This window comes from Lemur catta, chromosome 21, assembly GCF_020740605.2.
Source record: "Lemur catta isolate mLemCat1 chromosome 21, mLemCat1.pri, whole genome shotgun sequence".
NCBI classification, from domain to species: domain Eukaryota; kingdom Metazoa; phylum Chordata; class Mammalia; order Primates; family Lemuridae; genus Lemur; species Lemur catta.
The window spans coordinates 28,304,750-28,321,859 of record NC_059148.1 but is presented as its reverse complement, the minus strand read 5'-3'; the positions used below and the strand labels follow the sequence as shown (position 1 = coordinate 28,321,859).

At 48.6% G+C, this 17,110-nt stretch overlaps 1 long non-coding RNA gene across 5 annotated transcripts; it reads left to right on the top strand.

Moving 5' to 3' along the window:
- The first annotated feature begins 367 nt into the window (after positions 1–367).
- LOC123626133 lies at positions 368–7,226 on the top strand. 5 transcript variants are annotated; one of them, XR_006730753.1, is made up of 7 exons: positions 368–451; positions 603–723; positions 1,000–1,165; positions 2,164–2,267; positions 2,619–3,797; positions 4,020–4,281; positions 6,549–7,226. It is a non-coding gene; the product is annotated as an uncharacterized LOC123626133 (long non-coding RNA). The 5 variants fall into 5 exon arrangements; XR_006730754.1 differs by having other exon boundaries at positions 2,619–4,281; positions 6,549–6,735; positions 7,039–7,226; XR_006730751.1 differs by having other exon boundaries at positions 1,000–1,093; positions 2,619–4,281.
- The last annotated feature ends 9,884 nt before the right edge of the window (positions 7,227–17,110 follow it).

The following is a 17,110-nucleotide window of genomic DNA, read 5'->3' as shown; positions in this document are numbered from 1 at the left end:
CACCTTCTCCCTGAACACGCGGTTCCTCGGACGTCTGGAACCCTGACTCGGTTTCCCCTGCGGCCTTCGGTGCTGGGCCTCCGTCTTGGGCCACCGGCCTCTTGGCCCCGGGTCAGCAGCCGCAGCTGGGACTCGGTCCGCTGCCCTCACTACTCATGGGCGCGCAGCCACCCGCGCCCTCTGAGCACCCCAGCCTGAGGGGGTCGAGCCGCCTCTTCCTCTGCCCTCAACCCCTCCGGCTTCCTCCACCTACAGGCGCCGCCATATTGCGCTGCCGACGCAGCCACAAACGAGCCCAGGCGTCCATCCGGGCCTCCGCGTTGCCTGGCAACCTTCCCCTCCGGCCTGACCTCACTTCCGGGAGCCCCGCGCCGCCCCTCCGGCGCCCTCCAGGCTTGGCCTGCTCGCCGGACGCCGGTCGCCTGTGGCTGCGCGGAGTCGCGCCTGCAAGGTGGCCCAGCCGGCCTCCCCGCCTCAGCTTTGCGTCCCTCTCGCCCCGGCCCCCCCCTGCTGCCTGAAACAACAACAAAACCACCACCCACTGCCTCCCTTCTACCGGAGTTACCTCCACTGACAGTCCCTCTCTCTTTTCTTCTCCTCAGCCTAAGAACATTCTCGAATCTTCTCTATCCAGAAATCACATCTCTTGACCCAGATTTCCTCTCAAGCTAAAAGTCCTGCATAGGAAATCTCTAGCAGGATGACAAGATCGTGGATGCACCGGTTGCCTCTGCAAGGGGGCTGCGGGGCTGTGGGGCTGGGGGACTGGGGGGCTGGGGGGCTGGGGGCCTGGGGACAGAGAGCGAAGGAGGCCGACTGTGAACTGTCGCCACTGTATCTCCTTTTGAACGAGGCACCTAGTCAAGGGGTAGCCTTCCTCTCCCTGCCCTTCACTGCTAAGCAACCCCCTGGGAGATCTTTTCTTCAAAAATATCATTTTTCACGTGCCACATACTGCTCTATTCTTAGACATTTTGTGTGTCCCCAAATTTTCGACAGTATAAGGATGTCACAACCACCACCTTTGTATCCAAGATCTAGACCGTACCTCTGGTGATTTCCCTGGGATAAATAGCTGAAAGCGACCCACCAGGTAGATTCCTAAAGGTGAATTACTGTATCAAGGACGTTTCTCATCTACGGTGTCAAACTGTACCTCTAGAAGGTAGTTATAAACCCAGATGTCCACAGCAGTGCCAAGGAATGCCTTTTTCCATGCAGCCTCCCAGATTTGAATATTTTCAATCCTTGCTAATTTAATAAGTTAAAACATGTTGTCTCATGGTGTTAATTTGCATTTCTATTATTGCTGAAATGGAAATTTTGTTCAACTTTTCACTAGCAATTACTTATTATCCAATTATAGTTCCTCTTCCATAAATTGTCTATTCACATTTTGCTCATTCTTTTGAGGGGGGATCCTAGTCTTTTTAGTTAGTTCAAGCATTTTGTACTTTTAAAGATTAGACTCTTTAATACATTTGAACAACTATTTTCTAGTTCATCTTTGGCTTTTCATTTTTTAATGTATATTATTTTTATGTATACGTATGTAGAAATTAAATTTTAAGTGGCCAGTATATTAATTTATTTACTTAAGGATTTCTTGCTGCTTTTACACTTGAGAAGAAAGACGTTTTTATTCAGGGAGCACATAGACCCCATCAGCTATACTGTCTTCTAATTTATCCATAATTTTACTTATACACATATTTTCTTGATGCAACTAAAATTTATTTGGGATTTGGGATGAGGTGAGATTCTTACCGGATTTTTTTCTGAAGCATCAATTTTCCACAAACCACTTGCTATGTATTAACCAAGCCAGCCCTTCCATTCTTTGGGATGTGTCCTTTATTGTAATTAAACATATCAAGGCATCTGGTTTGAGCTCTCTCTTCTGTCCCTTGATTTACTTGTATATTCTTGATTTAATACCTTTTGCCATAATTATTATAGCTTTACAGTATGTTTCCTGTCAGTAGGGGAAGTCCTCCTCCCTTAGTCTTCTTATCAAATATTCCCACATACCCTTGACTATTTATTCTTCCTAATAAGCTTCAGGATCATTTTGTCAAGTTCCTAAAACTCTAATAGGTTAATTAGTTCAACTGATTCTATTGCCACATCGTTTTCTTTTTATTTGTGTTGTTACTCCTCTAGGACTTCCCATTGCTTCGCTGGTAAATAATTGATTTTTCTCCTGGTGAACTTACGAGTTCACCCTGAGACCCTGTTAAGGACGTCAGCTGGTATTTACAACACAGGTAAGCCAGCTCTTAGCCATTTCATTTCATTCAGCGAACGTTTCCTGACCCCTGCCGTGTGTGATGCTCTGTGTTAGGTTCTAGGGGTAGAACAGAGGCTGAGGCAGACAAGGTCCCTCCCAGGGTGCAGTGGTGAGACTTGGGTGGCAGACGGCGGAACAGTAACACCAATAAGCATGGCGAGTGTCTCAGTAAAGCCACACTCGGCAGACGGAGTGTGGGGAAGAGGCCCCCCCATTTCCACTGGTAAAAACCTATTCATCCATCTCAGTCAGGATAAAAGACGCTACTTGCTGTAACAGGCAACCCCAGCATCTCCGTGGCTTAGTCCTGCTTTTCCCTTTATCCTAGCCTGACGCTGGTGGGGCAGCTCTCCTGGGCGGCTCTTTCCAACATCCACGCAAGGATCTTGGCTTCCACCACTTACCTTGAACACACGGCCCCCACGTGGAAAAGGACGGATGTTGGACGACCATTCACGGGGGTGTTACAGAGAGGCCTAGAAGGAGCATATTGCACTTCCACAGCATCCAGCTGGCTGTGTCACATGGCCCAGTCACCGACCCTGACCTAACTGCCGTGCAGGCCCAGGAAGATAAAATGGGACAGAAGAGCATCCGGCCGGTCTCCGCAGCACCACCCTTGGAGGACCGTCCCCAGTGCTTCCAACTCCAGGAAGCACTTCCTGTCCCCTGATGGCACATGTCTCCCTATTAACACTTGTTCCGTGCCTTCCTGGTGACTGTGATGTGCTCAGCTGTTACAACCGTTGGTGACTCTGTCTGCCCTGTCCTCACCAGAGGGAAGCCTCTTGCAGGCAGAGACCGTGTCTAGGTCACCTTAGTGTCTCCACAGCATCAGCCCCGCCAGCAGGTCATAGGGGGCCCACATATTTATGTTGAATAGGAGAAGGCAAATTTCCATCACTGGTCTGAACAGCAGAGTAAAAGTTGGGATGTTCTTTTCCCATTCCTTCTCCCAGGCCACCCTGAGAGCCATTCTAATTCTAAAAATAATCACAATGGCTTTCAAAGGGGAGATTTCCATGTGCCTATAAAACCCCATCATTGACATTTATACCTATGTTCCATTTCTTTCCACAATTCATTATATTTTTCCACCCTTTACTTCCAGCTAATGGAAAGTAGATTTAAAAAAAATCAGCCAATGCATTACAGGAAAATTCTTGATCCTAGAAAAAAAACAGAGAGGGGCACTTGAAAGGAAGTGGGTGGTGCTGCTCTCCTGCATGCCGCGAGGCTGGAGGACCTTTGTTTCCGATGCGCTGTGTGTGACTGCCCCCTTGCTGGTGCTCGCCACAGCAACCAAGTCCTGGTCTAGCAGAGACTGAGAGAGGGAGAGAGAGGCTTTGAAGAAATAACCTTCACATGATGCATCTCCTGAAACGTCTGCACAGGAAACATACAAAGGGAGAAGGAGGAGAAAGAAACATGGAACAGATCTAGTTTTTTCTCAGTCGACACATCACGGGGAACATTTTCTGTCGTGTTTCCTTGTTCAGCATGGGAGGTGGGGTTTCCGGCCCCCCCCCTCCTGTCACCTGCCTTGATTTTTCTGAGAAGGCTCCTTCTACTCCCTTCCATCCCTTCCCATTAAGCTCCCTTCTTCCACTCTCCCTCCTGGAGTTATGGAGACCTTGACTTTTAGAGCTGGGAAAACACTAATCAATAGCTTATAGAGCGTTTCCATTTCATGGAGGCGCATCCTGATAATTCCTCTCCTCCCTTGCAGTTCAGAGCTTCCACCGAAGATTTTCAACTGAAACCACAGGACTGCAGAATCCGATTTGGGAAAAGGCTCTCAGCCAGAGACCTGGGAGGGGATTTCTGAGCTTGAAGGTTCCTTTCTAATCTTGAGTCAACATCTGCATGACCAAGGGCATCCCCGGAGCAGTGGGGTGTCTCCCCAGACACGGGGAGATGACACTTGGGATCACCAGTGAGCATTTCCACAACGCCTTTTCCTGTTCATCTCCTCCCCAACGAATGACAAGGTAGGGCAAGTATTTTTTTCACTTAAAAGAAAACCACATCTGTGGGAGACGAAATAATTTCTGAAGGCCGTCATCACGTTAGTGCTGGACCGGGGTTCATCCCTTGACATGCGCGTCCCTAGTGCTGGGAGCACAAGAAACGAACCCACTTCACCCTGCCCGCTATGAAAATCCCAGCTTCCCCTGGAGACATAAATACCTCTTGGAGGGGGAATCATACCGAAGAATTCATCTGATTTCTTCATCACGGGAACACTCAATCCCCGATGACTCGGCCTGGATGTTCTGAGAACCCTGTGTCTGCACCTCTGTCCGTAAACCAAGCTAAGGACACATTTCCATCCCTCAAATCCTGCCATTTCTTAGAAGTAGACAGATTTAGCAAGAGTTTTCTCTGTCCTCACTAAATATTTTTTCTACACAATAACTTTACTAAGGAGTGAAACACCAATGTCTTCATTTAACCCAGCCGTCTGGGTCAAGGATGAACTGGGCTGAAGCCATTTCATGAGAGAGGTGAGACAGCCTCTTCCTCCCATATCCTAGCATGTACTTAGAAATAGATTCCAACTCCAGCCCGACAGGGTCGTACTTCCACAATGTCTACAAATGCCACGAAGGAGATAATGAACAGGGGGGAAAAGTGTTTACTTCTTTAAGTTAGGAATAACCATACACACGCCTGTAATCCTAGCACTCTGGGAGGGCGAGGAGGGAGGATCATTTGAGATCAGGAGTTCGAGATCAGCCTGAGCAAGAGCGAGACCCCAACTCTACTAAAAATACAAAAATTAGCCAGGCATGGTGGCACGTGCCTGTAGTCCCAGGTACTTGGGAGGCTGAGGCAGGAGGATTGCTTGAGCCCAGGAGTTTGAGGTTGCTGTGAGCTACGCTGACGCCACGGCACTCTAGCCCAGGGCAACAGAGTAACACCCTGTCTCCAAAAAAAAACAAAGAATATATGTATAAAAAAGATAACTATACACAAACAAGCACACAGACACATACAGTGGCTGATGGAGACAGATGATGCCTAAAAACTAAACACCACTTCTTGTTACAGTTGTTTGAAATCCAGAAGATCTAGTTATTGGGTTTTCTAGCATCAGCCTGCCTCCTTAAGGGAAGGAGTCAAATAAACAAAACTGAATTCACACAGACCCCAAAATTAGTTGGGCTGGACTAAATTCTTAAGACCACACTGAAGTCCAAGTTTGTGGATACGCATTGCTCCTATAGCGCGAGGCACCAAATAGTATGTTTTGAGCGTGGAAACCGAGGCATACAGTGACGGTACAGAGCCAGGAACAGTCGCAGCGAAGTCTTACCTCTGGGGCTGGCTCTTATCACTCACTTTCCAGCCACAGGACAGAAAGAAATGTTTTTAATGTCACCTACTTATTAAACACATGTGCCCAATTTTGTGGTGACACTAGGAAAAGCCATTTTGCCTGGGAATCTTCTAGATTCCAAGTCAGTTTGAGGCCAGATAATGTTCTCAAGCCTCAAAGTAAAACTTGAAATTGTTTTTACTTATTCACTCAATGAACAAACATTTACTCTGATGGGCAGAGTTTTATTTTGTGAGAAGAGACTAACGAAAATGAAGATTTGCTGTCCTTGAGGAACCTTAGTTTACCTTAAGAGACAAAAACAAACATTGTCTTGATGACTTGAGAACAGTAACATTCAGTGTATCTATAAATGGAAAATGTATTTTCAAAGGTAACACTGTAGCCCTTGGGAATAAAAGAAGAGCAGTGCCCCGGCTGAGCAGGGTGAACCGCGGCCCTGGGGAGGCCAGGGAACGGGGGAGGAAACAGACATCTACAGAAGGAAAACGACACAAAGACCCCCAGGGGTCACCTTCCTGTCTCAGTCCAGAAATCACATTTGTACATTTTTCCATCCCCACTTCCAGACCTCTGGTTGCCACACAGCCCGGGCAGTCTGGGCTGCACCGTCCTTCACAAGGAGCAGGAATGCCTAGCTCAGCAGCTGGGGGACAGGGGGAGTTTGACCAAAGGTAGCTGCTGCCATCAGTATACCGTCGTCATTGTCATCAGGCACAAGCCCAAGGTCTGCTGTTTCACCTGCACCTTTCAGCAGACGCCTCAGGTCGCCCTACCTTTCCAGCAGAGGCGACTGCAGGAGCAAGAGGCTGGGTTTTAGCTGGAAGTTGGTTAGGCAGCAGGTCAGCATTTACTGAACATGGTGTGTCCCGTTTTCCCTTCTCCTCATCTTCCTTTCTGTGTTTCATTTGTTAGCGACGGACTCTGGACCAGGCACGAGAGTGAGCAAGATTAACGTGGCTGCCGGGAGAGCAGCGGCCGGGTGCAGGGTCTGGACCGCAGCCCAACAGCGGGGATCGGTGCTCACTGCTTTCTGGGGACAGACCAGAGTCCCAGCGCTGCGGAAGGTGCTCAGCTGACGTCTGGCTCTTCAGAGGGGGAGGTCAGTTGCTGTCGCAGATGAGAGGGACGAGGTCAAGGGCCCTCGGAAAGCACAGAAGGCCCAGAAATAACACCAAGAGTCTGTGCTGCCGGGACTGGAGGATGCTGGAAAGGAGAGAATGGAAACCTGCTCCGGCTGACCCTTTCACTGGCCGTGATGAACTTCTTTTAAAAAGATCGAAGAGCAGAGATGTTTTTAAAGGAAAAGAAACTCAGGGGCTGAGCTGGGAAGGACACTTATTTCAAAAAGCTTCTCTCCAGGTCAGAGAGCAGAAAGTCTTTTTGAAATAAGTGTCCTCCCCAGCTCGGCCCCGAGACGTGTGCGGGCGGAGCGACCGGGTCTGTGCCGTGGCGCCGTGCACCCCAGCTGCTCAGGCCCAGAGCTGCCGCCGGCGGGAGCGAGAAAACAAAGCGAGGTCTCTTCCTCTGCCCACTGACCGCCCTTGGGACCCTGGTCTACAAAAATAAAAATCGTCATCATCATCGTTTCCATTTTGGAAACAGACCAGCCTACTCTTGTGTTCACTAAGCTCCCCAAGCCTGAGTCCTGAGGCCCACTGTCTCTCGGCCTATGAAATGCCAAGTAGCAAAATCTCTGGACTCCCAGGTTCCCCACCTGTAAAGCAGGCGTGGCTGCACCCCTCCCTCACTGCATGGGTACGTGACAGAGGGTGAGTGAGGTTGCACGAGCCAGAAATTATCCTCAACACCCTCCCTTCCCCGTCTAACTGTCCCCAGTGCCCTCTGTACCATGGTCTCCAAGTATTCTTAATTGTGCATCCTTACCAGGACAAACAAACGAGCACAGCGTCAGCTGGGCCCTGCAGGAAACAGACACTGAGATGGAGTTAGGAAGGAAAGAGGTTTATTGCGAGTGACGCCCATAAAAGATAAAACGGAGAGGGACAGGCCTGGGCAGGGAGAGCCTTGGACGCCACTGGTCTTGGCCAGCCCCACCCGGTCTCCAGGCTGTTGGAGGAGTTCCCCGCTGCACAGAAATGGCCAGGGCCAGGGACACCTGCCATGCTTGGGTACGGCCAGGGCGACAAGGCCAGGGGAAAAGGCCCGTGGGATGTGGTCAGGTGGATTAGGCACGGGGGGTTAAGGCACAGGGGAATAAGGACAGGAAGATGAGGCCAGTGGGATATGGTCGGGGGTACGGCATGGCGGGATGAGGAGAGGGGACAAGGCCAAGGGAATAAGGAGTCCAGCACAGGAAATGCCCTTTGCAGTCGTGAGTCCTGCAGTGAACGTGAATGTTTCATTCAGACTGCGCGTCCTTCCCGGGCCCTCTGGAAGAGACACGCCTTCGTGTTTAACAGAAGACGTTTCCTACGCATCTCACCTTTTCACTGATCACCATTAAGTCACAGGCGGGGATTCTGGCGGAATCTGCTTCCACCTTCCCAGTCCCATATTTGGTCATGTCCAATTATGTTACTCCCTCAAGACTTCAATCAGCAACTCTTGTATTGTGAATTGAAAGACCAAATGTGCTTACAGAGAAACATATTAGGCCAGGTGCAGTGGCTCATGCCTGGAATCCCAGCACTTTGGGAGGCTGAGGCGGGAGGATCACTTGAGGCCAGGAGTTTGAAACCAGCCAGGGCAACATAGTGAGACCCCACCTCTACAAAAAATTGTTTTAAATTAGCTGGGCGTGGGGGCACATGCCTGCAGTCCCAGCTACTCAGGAGGCTGGGCAGCAGAGCAAGACCCTGTTTCTAAAAAAAAATAAGAAAGAAAGAAAAGAAATACATCAATTAAAAAGTGTTAGTACTTCATTAATAGTTATCTACTATAATGATGTATATTACATTGAACTCAGCTAGTTGGGGGAGAAAACATTCCTAAAAATCATTATCTTTGACTTTGAGAAGGATCCCAACCAAAGCCATCAAATCTCATTCTCCCACCGGCTGAACAAAGAACCCTCCGGGTAAAATGACACTAAACTTTTGGTTCTTATTCCCTTTTCCTGCCCTACCAGGAGCAAACAGTATCTGGCTGCTTTCACTCATTTTCCTTTTTCACCCTTTCAGAGTCCTCCCGATAAGCTGTCCTGCGGGTGAAAATGTTTTCCAGACAGAGGATAAGGTCGTTCTGTCCTGCTGCAAACGCGCCCGGCGCCCGCTGGCCCGGCTGCTGAGTCAGCGGTGTGGAGCCGTGAACCATCACTGATCGCTTCCGACAGGGGCTTCCCGGGCCACGTTGTTCGGCCTCCTTCCAAGTTAATTCTCTCTCTGCAAGTGTGGTGCTCGAGATGGAATGTGTTTCCTCAGTTTATGCACCCTTGTTCTGTTCTTGACATCTGTGGGTTTACATCTAAGGGCCAAATGGATTTTAAAAGTTGGACGATCCCATACAAAAGAAGGATTAACAGGGTCTTTAGGATTCTTGGGTCAAGTAAGTGCCGCTAACTCCCTCTCAACCACATGATACAAGAAAAAACTCAGGGACACACCAAAGCTCTGTGGGCAAGTTGAAAAAAATTAAGATTTCCCTTTTAATTGGCAAAGCAGAGTTAACTGGCTGGGCTTCTGTCTTACATAAGCACACCTGAGTCAAAGACAAGGGCAACCAGACACATCGGCTGAACCTGAGCATGGCGGCAGCTGTATTTTCTCCTCCGACCCCAGGAGGCAGCACTGTCATCAGCCCCATCGTCACACAGCTGACAGGAGATGGTGCTGGATTCCAATCCCCAGCCTGTGGCCGAACTGCCACAGGCAGTTATCTTTTAGGGATGAAAAAGGGATTTTTAAGGGGAATGAAAAACAAAGAAAAAATGTAAATTTGGGGGGAAATATTTGTACCTTTAACTTAATAAAGTGAGTGGGGGAGGATGGATGTTTACAGAAATCAGCGTGTGCTGACGGAGCTTGTTTGGAGGTTCTAGCAGGGGACCGCAGCTACTCGTACACCCTTGACCGAAGAACGGTCCTCCTCTATCGGGGAAGCTCGTCGTGCAGGTTTGGGAGGGACGCACGTGGAGCGGCGAGGAAGGAAGGGGACACCCACCTACCCAGCCAGATCACCTGAATCCACCCTGGTGATCCATGGGGTGACAGATGTCACAGCCAGATCACGCCTACAGCCAGTGTGTGCTAAGGGAAATCAGCCCATTGATGGAGGATCTAGTAGTAACTACAGGTATCACTTCGTTTCAATGGACCGAAAAGCATTTTATATTTTCATTTTAGTTTATAATACAAATCAAACAAACTTGTCCCATTGACTCATAATATCAGGAATGCTTTATGTTTGTATAAAAACGATCTGGTGCTTCCTCTTGCTTAAAATAAGTTTATTTATCTGTTTCACCACTATCACGAACCCATTTAAATAATCAGAATACTTTCCACTTTAAAAACACATCCCACTTTAGGTACTGGAATTTGCATTTATAGAGGATCTGATTAATGCCTGAGGCTCCTCTTAGTAACTTTCCATCCATCCCCGCCCTGGCCCTGCCAGCTGTCTCCACTGTATTTGGAGTGCAGACTGATCTTTCTCCCCTATTGCAACAGTCTTCACCTCTCAAAATAACCCTGAATAAAGTCTTCCTTACCGCTTTAACGAGCGTCAGAATAATTTTTTCTTTAACAGGCAAAACAACTCACCACTGACCCTACTTGGAAGCAGCTGAGTGAAAGAGTATTCATATCATGCAAAGGTATTCGACTTTGAAAACCAAACTTCAAAACAAGTTCCAAGAACATTCCAGAACGTGCCTCCTTTTCCTCCTCTCCCCAGGCGGTCTGGCTCCTTCCTGCAGGATTCAGAGGCAATTCTCAGGCATTCAGCCCAGAGCAGGCGGCCTTTCTCTGCTAATTCACCGCCACTCACTTCCCCACTGAGGACCCCCGCCCCCCCCATGGCATTCGACACAACAGATCCCGAATTCCCTAGCTCTGGAACACCTAATCCCTTTCAGCCTCCCTAAGCACAGCCTACGTTCCAGAACCTTCCAGCCACTCCACTTGCTCCCGGCATCATCGCTTCCTGGAATGTCCCAGTGCGAGCTCACACCCACATGAATTCCTGAAACTTCCCGCCGAGTTGTGCTGTGGCCGCCTCTCCTCCCTGCCGGGGCAGAGGAGCCATGAGGGCAGGAGATATTTCATTTCTTCATCACCCACAGTGCCTGGCACAATGCGTTAGATGTGGTGGGCATTCAGCAAATATTTACTGAACAACTGAACAAATGTCGACACTGAAGTCAGTAGAACGGGAAACACTGAGGGGAAAGTCTTAAAAGACTTATTTTCTGGAACAACGTTTTATCTTCTATTGCCGGCCCGAAAAATTTAAATCGGACAAAGCAAACAAGTGCCCCTTGTGCCTGCAGACTGGCAGCACAGCATCGCCAACAAAAATGGCCGCTCCCAGGGAGAGAGGGAGGGAGGAACTGGTTTAATGACGGAGTTCTGAGGTTTCCTGCCTGGAAACGCTCTTCCCTCGGACCACGGGCAGGGGCACCATTAAACCCTTCCAATCCTAGGCCTAAGGTCCGCACGAGTAGCCCAGTGGCTGTCACTCCTCTTCGCGCCCCCAGGAGTCAGGAGCTGTGGATGCAACAGAGAATCTGATGGGGTCCCTGCCACTTAATTAAGAGTCATCAGAAGCACCACAACTAGCTGCAATGTGGGGACTTTGGATTGTGGTTAAAATAAACGAGCAGTAGGAGACATTTGGGAGAGTCCCCAAAACGACCTGCAAACGAGTGATTATAGCAGCTTTATTCATAATCGCCGAAAAGAAAGCAGCCCAAGTGCCCATCGATGGGGATGGATGAGGAAGTGGTGGGACAGCCTCACCACGGGACACGCCCAGCAGTGGAAGCAGGGGCGTCTGAGACGCGCACGACGGGGATGAGCATCAGAGGCCACGCTGTGTGAGGGAAGCCTGACACCACAGTGTGACTGTTTACATGAGGCTCTAGAAGAGGTGATAAGAGGACCAGAACAGGGGCTGCCAGGGGTCGGGGGGCTTGTCTGGGGAGTAGTGGAACCTTCTGGGGTGATGGTAGTGCTCTGTATCTGGACAGGGACTTGGGTTAGGTGGATTTACGCATCTGAAGCGGAGGAGGACGTGCTCTCAGTGAGCCTGGGCGCCAACAGTTCGGGTTCTGGCTAGGAGTCTGGCCAGGGGGGAGTGTGCCTGTCCCCGCGGCTCCGGGCAGCCTTCACGACCTGCCCCTCCCGCCCCTCCTGCCGTGGTCACTGGCCTCGCCAGGTGTCTCCCTCAAACTCAAGACGTAGATGTCGCGCACCACACCCCGACAGTCGGCGGGTCCTGGGTCTCCCCTGCCTCGCCTTCCCAATCTGCCTCTCCCGGCTCCGCACACGTCGCACGCTCAGCGTCTCCCAAAGGGTCGCCGTAAGCCCCTTCGAGCCTCCCGTGCCCCCCTGCCCACGAGACCCCGTCCTGTCTCCCGCCAGTGCCTGTGGGGTGGAGTTTCGGTTTTAAGTGCCTTAGCATGGAGCCTCCGGCAAGGGAGAAAGAATGGGCTTCAGGGTCACCCAGGCCCGGCTTAGAACCCCGGCTCCATCATCTACCCAAACGGGGAATCTGGACAAACCAGTCAACCTTCTGTGCCACACGTCCCCATCTGGCAAACGGGCGTGCTGACACCTAGGCCCCGCTGTTGTTAGGACTGACTACCACGGTGCGGCAGCGCCCCCTGCTGCTAGAATGCCAGGATGCACAAGTGTGCCCGTCCGTATTTCACCGGCCCACAGCTCAGCGTTTAAAACCATTCAGACACTTCAGATTCCAGCAGTACTGAGGTCCTTACAGTTCCCCAAACACACGCTTCGACTCCATGCTTTGGTCCTTCGTGTAAATCAGCAGTTTTCAAGGCGTGGTCCCTCTAGCGGCAGCACCAGCATGCCCTGGGAACTTGTTAGAAACACACATCCCCAAGCCTTACCCCTGACCCAGCGAACCAGAAACTCAAGGGTGGGGCCCAGAGATCTGTTTTCCCGAGCCCTGCAGGTGATTCTGATGCATGCTTGATTTTGAGAACCACAGGTATTTATTATCTTCTCTGCTTAAAGTGCTTTCTCACTGTGCCTGTCAAGTGAACTCCTAGGCATCCCTTAAAACCCTCCTGCAGGAAGCCTCTCCTGACTCCCATGACCCTAGCCAGGGTGATTCATGCTCACCTCTTAACTACTGCTATATTTTGATTATACTTCTCTGGTTGTCTTTATGACACTGTGCTATAATTATTAGTTTGGAAGACTCTCCTAACCATAGGTAGCAAGGGCTATGTTATTATTCTTTGTATCCTCAGCGTCCAGCAAGGCAACTCTCACTTCTTTGGGGCATATACCCAGCAGCAACATTTGCTGGGTCACAGGGCAGTCTCGGGACACCTGGGTTTCGAGTTAGCTCTGTCCTCTGACTTTGGCAATGCACTGAGCACTCTTTCCAGCTCCTGTGCGTTAATGGGGATGGAGTACCTTTTTCCCTTTGAATTGCTATGACCATGCTGATGATGATAGGTTAAGACACAGATGTCAGCTTCTAAGATACAAAGATGGTTTAGGCCGGGCGCGGTGGCTCACGCCTGTAATCCTAGCTCTGGGAGGCCGAGGCGGGTGGATCGCTCGAGGTCAGGAGTTCGAGACCAGCCTGAGCAAGAGTGAGACCCCGTCTCTACTAAAAATAGAAAGAAATTATCTGGCCAACTAAAAAATATATATACAAAAAAATTAGCCGGGCATGGTGGCTCATGCCTGTAGTCCCAGCTACTAGGGAGGCTGAGGCAGTAGGATCGCTTAAGCCCAGGAGTCTGAGGTTGCTGTGAGCTAGGCTGATGCCACGGCACTCACTCTAGCCCGGGCAACAAAGTGACACTCTGTCTCAAAAAAAAAAAAAAAAAAAAAAAAAAAAACAAAGATGGTTTACATCTACACATCGTTGCCTCGAGGGGAGAACAGGAGGCAGAGAGAGAAGGAATTTTCCAACCACTGAATGCTGAGCGCCTTCCCAGTCTCTAAGCTAAAATCTGCTTTCGCAAGCTGCTGTGTCATGTAACCATCTTTTCCATCTTCTCGTATTCTCAGCAGAACTTTCTTTGCTTAGATCATGGTCACTGATGAAGCCCAGAGGGAACAAAGAGAATGGAAAGCCATGTTCATCCGCTGACCCACGTGCTCGGGATTTTTAGAGCCAAAAAGGATCGCTTTATCAACCAGCTCCCTTATTAGAGATAATTCTTGGCATGCTTCACCAAGCATTCTTTAGAGTTTTTTAAAACATTACCATTTGTGGTATGATTGATGTGCAATGGTCCGAGCCCTCAAAAGTGAGCCTATTTTTTCAATCCACAGCACAAATGAAGTAATGGTTTGTAACTTGAAGTATACACTAAACTGTCCATTCCATTTTATATCCTCCCAGAGAAACTGCCCGATGAAGTCACATCATGCTTTTTTTATAGCATACTCTTAGTATGAAAAGTCTTATTAGCATTATTAATTATATCTTTTTTACCTTGTAAATGAGTGATCACTAAGGAACTAGCCTTGCTATAGTTAATAAAACTTGGAAAGAATTTACAAAGAACTCAAATAAGAAGAAACAAAGTAAATGGAATCTGGTCATCAGGTTCAACATTTAAATAAGAAAGGCAAAACACAGAAAGAGAAGGGGTTAAAACTTGGGACCACAGAGTTTTATGATACCCACAAGCGGCTGCTTTTACAGCAAGTGTGGTGAGTCAGAAAAATGTTTTATAGACCAAAAAACTCTTTTAAAAGGAATTCAGAGAACAAGTGGAGGGTGGCAGTTTTTGTCCTTCCTTCCTCCCCCCCCCAAAAAAAAATGTTTAGAAATCTGTAAGAAGCTGCGTGTAGAGAATTACAGGAATCGGTAACGCAGCCTCCCACGTCCCGCCTCCCTCCCCACCTGCAGTAACCAAGGCCTTAATCTTCAGCCTCTGTAGTCACGTCACAGAACTGTCAGGCCTTTCAAATGCTCAACATCTCTTATTTCCTGTGGTACAGTAACTTTGGTGTTTAACTCTGCGGTGCTAATCAAATGTACCTCCTCCGGGGTTTTGTTTTGTCTTGGTTTAAAATAGACTAACCCTAATAAAGGCAAGAGCAACCCTAGTCCCAGTGAAAAGGTACAAACCAAATTGCTCTTCAGCCTTAACCTTGTCTTGTTTTGTAAAAGAAGAACAAACACCTCTCACTAGGTTGCGATTTTTAAAAATACCCCTATGCAAAGCACATCAACTCTTTAGTGTGTGACAAATGCTCAACTCTCCACGAGTGAATCAGCACCTTCTAGATCACTGTTCCTCGCAAAGGAAAAGGAAAATGAACCCCAGGTTGGCTTTTTTTCCATTAGATTATTGGCTCTTTCCCAGCCACCTACGCAACTCAAATTTGCTTAAGGAACGTAAGCTCATTTAATTGTATTATTGAAAACTAAATCATGAAGGCAAATAAAATATAATTAATTCTGCAGCAACATATTTTATTATTCCCTGCCTGTGGGGACTATTCAAGTCACTGCTTCCCACCATCCTTCTGTGTATTAAAATTGTATGTTAAAATTGTGTCAATACTCAGAGTCAGTTATCAGAGGGACCAGAGGACTTTGAGGGGCTTGTAAACTGTTCTGTGCATGTTCTCTGGGAGCGCCAGAGAAAGAATGAGATGAGATGCTGGCTGAAGCCGCAGTGCTGAGGAGCACAAATCATTTGACTGCGGGGCCCCGATGACAAATCCTCTTGAGATTTCAAGAATTCTCTGCACTGCCCAGTGTGGTGGCTCAACCTGTAATCCCAGCACTTAAGAGTCCGAGGGAGGAGGCTTGCTTGAGGCCAGCAGGTTGAGACCAGCCTGGGCAACATAGTGAGACCCCATCTCTACAAAAAAAAAAATTAAAAAATCAGCCTGGCATGGTGGCATGCAGCTGTAGTCCCAGCTACTCAGGAGGCCAAGGCAGGAGATTTGCTTGAGTGCAGGAGTTGGAGGCTGCAGTGAGCTATGATGATGCCACTGCACTCTAACTAGGGTGACAGAGCAAGACTCTGTCTTTAGAAAAAAAAAAGGGGGGGGTAGAATTCCCTGCTTTGAACACGTGAGGTTGACACCTTCTCAGGTTCTATTGTGGTTGAGAAACACATCGCAACGTGCACGGTTATGAGTGTGGGTCAGTGCAGACAGACGCAGCCTGGATGGCGTGAAGGGGGAAGGGCATTGCTAAATTGCTCTCTGTGAGACAGAGTAGGAATTATGGGATTTGGGAGAAAGCAAGTGGGTTAGGAAGGAGAGACGACGTCACGAAAGGAAAAGAGGCCCAACACCACGGTGGCAGGTTAGGGCCTGGTGGGAGGGCAGCTGTGGGCGCCCCGGGAACAGGGATGGCCAGGAACTTCAAGAACAGGAGTCTGCTGTTCAACACAAAGCTGCTGTCTGCAGACAGAACCCTTCTTGTTGCTACCAACACACACACGCACACACACACATGCACGCGCATTTGTGATGTCCAGGGAATGAAACCCAGAGCGGCAGGGTCCACGGAGTCAAGATGCAGAGCTGAGAAAAATAACTCAAACAGCAGAAATGTGTCAGCCATGGGCACCCTAAGAAATGGAAACACCCTGTCCCTGCCTCCAAAACAATGGGATTTCCCATCACATGAGGAATTGGGGTTCACGCTTATCTCACTTAAACTGTAAAGGAAACAGTGATGAACTTAACAAATAAAAATGCGACCATTCTTTTTTGTTCAAAAAAAAAAAAGAACTATCCTGTGTTGTTTACAAGACACACATCTAAGAAGCAATAACACTAAAGTTTAAAGGGAAAGGATCAAACATTTCAGAAAAGATGAGCAAACTCTGGGAGGGAGTAGTAGGGGCTTGGCCTTGCAAATATCAAAGCACACAAGGACACAGTAATTAAAAGTTGATATTTGGCTGGAACATAAATGTTATAGATCCAAAAAAAGCAGCAGATGAAAACATGGGAAGAATTTCCACCAACAGGAGACTAATGACATACATTAAGGTCTTCCATGAGGTGGGAAATGATGCCGCCATTGAAGAGGCAGGTCTGAATGCTGATAGCTCACGGTCACTGACAGGCGTTACTAATTGAAAATTAACCAGCCTACAGCACACCTACAGAATGCAGTGACGTCCTCGGGGAAAAAGCAAAATATGGGTTAGTAGATGTATGTGAACCAACACATTAGAAAGGCAGCTACTTTGGGGCAGGAGACCCAGGGGTGAGAATGGGTCGGGCTTGAGTTTTTGATGCTGTTTGGATTTTCTCATATGTGCATGTCATATCTTTCCCAAAATACAAAATTACAAAAAGATAATGTTAAGGGCTAAGCATATCTTA